Source organism: Chelonia mydas, chromosome 5 (assembly GCF_015237465.2).
Source record: "Chelonia mydas isolate rCheMyd1 chromosome 5, rCheMyd1.pri.v2, whole genome shotgun sequence".
NCBI lineage: Eukaryota > Metazoa > Chordata > Testudines > Cheloniidae > Chelonia > Chelonia mydas.
Genome location: NC_051245.2, coordinates 122,423,529 through 122,427,671, shown reverse-complemented (window position 1 = coordinate 122,427,671; position 4,143 = coordinate 122,423,529).

Here is a 4,143-nt window from a genome sequence, read left to right as displayed (position 1 = left end):
CCTTGGCACTTTTTTTTTTTTTAGTTTAATTTTCTTTGTGAATTCAGATTATGTTCTCCTCGTTATGCTGGAACCTCTGAAAGCTACTGTCCATTAACGACGTGAAAAGACCTTTCCGCTTCCACTGCGATAAAAAAGATAGTTGCCAAACGGCAAAAGTTTTGATGTTCCTAATTAACCAAAATGAAATCTTTATATCCACCTCTTGTATTCTGTTCCTCATATCTTAGTGTCTTATTTCAGTGCAGTACGTTACATCTGCTGCATTAAGAGTAAGATTCTCAAGGGTTTTATTTTTCATACTGGGTGCTTCATTTGTCCCCAGTCACCATGTGTATTTTCTCGGTTGCTGCATATTTATTTTACTGACAGTAGATGTGATTCATCATATTCTGACTGGAAATTATTATTGTCTTTTTTTTCTCCAGTCACAGTGTGTAAAAAGGACTAAAATGAAGCTGTCGTCTGAGGAAGAGGAACACATATGGGCGGGGGAGAGGGAGGAGCAAATTAATCAAGGACTTTAAACAATGGTGTAACTTACCATGCATGATTTAAGTGTACTGGAAAATAAGTGTAAGGAGTAAAGTGGTGGAAATGAGTGTAAAGTGCAGCCATGGGCCAGTCTGGCATTCAGTGTGTGTGCAAAATGAATGTCTCGTGCACACCCAGCCTATGCCTCCACTGGAGTTTTAAGGTGAGGTTCTCCAACGAGATCACAAACGCACTGTGAATTCTGAGGGTGGACTGGACAAGTTGTAGTTTTACTGAACCCTACAGGAAAACCTAGAGCCCATCTCAAGCAACTAAATCAAGGCAAATCAATTTTTCAACACACTCGATTCCTAAGACATATGCTTGCAAGCATAGCACGGTGGCCAACTCCCGCTTCCCCTTCCTTGTGCAAGTGATCACTCTGTCTTCACTGGGGCTACTCACCTGAGTAAGGGAACAGGATGTGTTCCACTGTTGACCAGTCCACAAGTAGGATAAACCCTTCGATGGGCTGTTATCTCAATAATCTACCACTCATGTGGGGAGATTCAGGTTCCTTACAAGTCCCCTAACTCTTTTGGCCAAAACCCTAGGGTTCTTCTGGCGTATCTGTACTCACCTACACAGTGCTTCACCATCTACACTGCTGTTTATACCCGTGCTAGCTGGGCATGCAGTGTGTGTCCTCTACACACCACCAGAAATGGAGACCTACCTTAAGAGGTATAGCTTGGAACGTTCAAAGGAGTTAAGTGCCCAAACCCGACTGGCTGCCTCACTTCCTTAGGTTCCATTGGAAATCCCAAGCTCTTGCCTGTTTTGCTAACCCAGAGGAATCTCCCTGGACGTCAACAGAACTGCTCATTCAAGGAAAGCGGTCATTGAAAAGCCTGAACCAAAAGGAGCTCCTGGAATATTTGGAGTGAGAAATACTATCTGTTTAAGGGACTTATCCAGCTCCCATCATTGTAGTCTCTGAGCACCTCACAATCTGTAATGATTTAACCTCACAGCACCCCTGGGGGGCAGGGCAGTGCCGCTATCCCCATTGAACAAATAGAGAATTGAGACCCGGAGATCCTAAGTGCCTGATCCAAAGCCTCCCCACAGCAGAGACTTGCTCCTAGGTCTCCAAGCTTCTAGGCCAGCAACCTAATCCCAGATCAGCCTGAAACAGTGAGAAATTTCTAAAGAAGATGGATTTTTTTATCTTCGCGTCCCAGTTCGTGGCTCATTATTTAAACATCCAGCCATGTCTGAGGTGACCTAATGCTAATTCTGTGTAGATTTACAGTTGCTCACTTCCTGTTAACTTCAGCTGCGTACAAATCAGCACAGAATTTGGCTCATTACTCATTGGTGCATTCCCTCTTCATAGGTTCTTTCTGGGCAAAGGCAGGCTGATTTTGATTCGCCAGTGTTTTCATGCCTGCTGACAACGTAATGTATTATTCACCTGCCTGGTTTGCATCTATCACAGTCTGCATGCCATCAGTACATCAAATGTTAATTCCAAAAGTTTAGACATAAGAGATAGCGGGAGAATGACAATTCCTTTTTGCAGCAACTTTCGAGGTTTGAAAGTTGGTCTCCACATTGGAATGGTGTCAAAGTGTCCATTTTCTGGTTGAAACCTCCATATGAAATTTTGCAGGGGTCCACAAATGAAAAAAGTTTGAAAACCACAGCTGTAAAGCATGAGTCTCACCCGCTGCCTCTGACAAAAGTTTTATGGAAACAGCTACATTTTGTCAAAAATGTTCCATCAAGTTCTAGTAGACACATCACAAAGAGTGGCTGGGATGGGTGCAGTGGAGACATCTAGTAGTAAATTGGTGCATGTATGGTGTTACCTCTTTTCAACTCAAGCGATTAGCTAGTTTTCAGGGTCTAGTTGGTTATTTCCATTAGGAGGAGAAACTGCTGATGGAGTCAGGTGCTTCTTTGATGCAATCCTGTTTATGTACAACGTCCCGTTTCCCTGAACACAGCAAGAATCAAACAGCAAGACACAGTTACGAGCCTCTTTCAGTCAGCACTCAGCCCAAAAGCTCTCCCTTAGCTTTTTCTCTTGGTCTTGCTACCAGGGCTTCTCTGGTTGTGTCTGGAGCTTCTTTGGTCCTTCTGTTCGTTTCTGTTGGTTGTTTCTCTCTCTCTCTCTCTCACACCCCTGCACCAACCAATGCCCCAACCCCTGCATTCACTATGTCAGTCTCTAGGGGAAACCCCTGGGGCCACATGGCTCAGCTTCTACTCAAGCCTTGCCACGTGTCTGTGCTTTAGTTTAGGTGGTGGCTCCTATTGTTTCAGAAACCTGGTTCCATAAACTAGCTTCATTGTTTCTTACATTTACCCTGAACGAAGGGCCTCGGTTACTTCCACCAGCTTCAGTGAGGTTTCACCCAACCTCCCAGCATTTTTGGTAGCCTATTGTTCGTTTGTGGTAGCCAGAACATTATGAGATGAAGAGCAACATGCATCTTTCTACCGCACTTGGCCTCAAGCTAGAAGTCCAGTGGATTTATTAAATGCTCAACAGCTTAGCCTTGGTGCACCTTCACTGAGTTCTTCCACTGTCTGGGCCCCAGCGAGGACGTGTCATGGTGGGAAAGCCAGGTGTCTGTCAGGAGCTTGTTGAGGCTAGAGAGAGGGAGGAACTAGCAGCAGAAAGACAGGTCAACGCAGGAGGGAGTCTGAACTGTGCTGGGGGATGGAGCAAAAGGAGCCAGAAAGTTTGCCGGGGACATGGCTCAGGGGTGGGATAAGGCTGGCTAAGCGTCAGAGACCCATCTCATTCTGGGGATACTGATATATGAGCAAATTTAAAAACACAGTAAGAGAACCAAAGAAGTGCCACCGTGGCTAAACAACAAAGTAAAAGAAGCAGTGAAAGGCAAAAAGGCATCCTTTAAAAAGCAGAAGTTAAATCCTAGTGAGGAAAACAGAAAGGAGCATAAACGCTGGAGGATGAAGTATAAAAATATAATTAGGAAGGCCAGAAAAAAATTTGAAGAACAGCTAGCCAAAGACTCGCAAAGTAATAGCAAAAAAATGTTTAAGTACCTCAGAAGCAGGAAGTCTGCTAAACAATCAGTTGGGCCACTGGACGATTGAGAGGCTAAAGGAGCACTCAAGGATGATAAGGCCATTGCGGAGAAACTAAATGAATTCTATGCATCGGTTTTCACGGCTGAGGATGTGAGGGAGATTCCCAAACCTGAGCCATTCTTTTTAGGTGACAAATCTGAGGAACTGTCCCAGATTGAGGTGTCATATGGGGAGGTTTTGGAACAAACTGATAAACTAAACAGTAATAAGTCACCAGGGCCAGATGGCACTCACCCAAGAGTTCTAAAGGAACTCAAATGTGAAATTGCAGAACTACTAACTATAGTTTGTAACCTATCATTTAAATCAGTTTCTGTACCAAGTGACTGGAGGATAGCTAATGTGACGCCAATTTTTAAAAGGGCTCCAGAGGTGATCCCGACAATTACAGGCCGGTAAGCCTGACTTCAGTAATGGGCAAACTGGTTGAAACTATAGTAAAGAACAATATTGTCAGACACATAGATGAACATAATTTGTTGGGGAAGAGTTAACATGTTTTTTTGGAACGGTAAATCATGGCTCGCCAATCTATTAGAA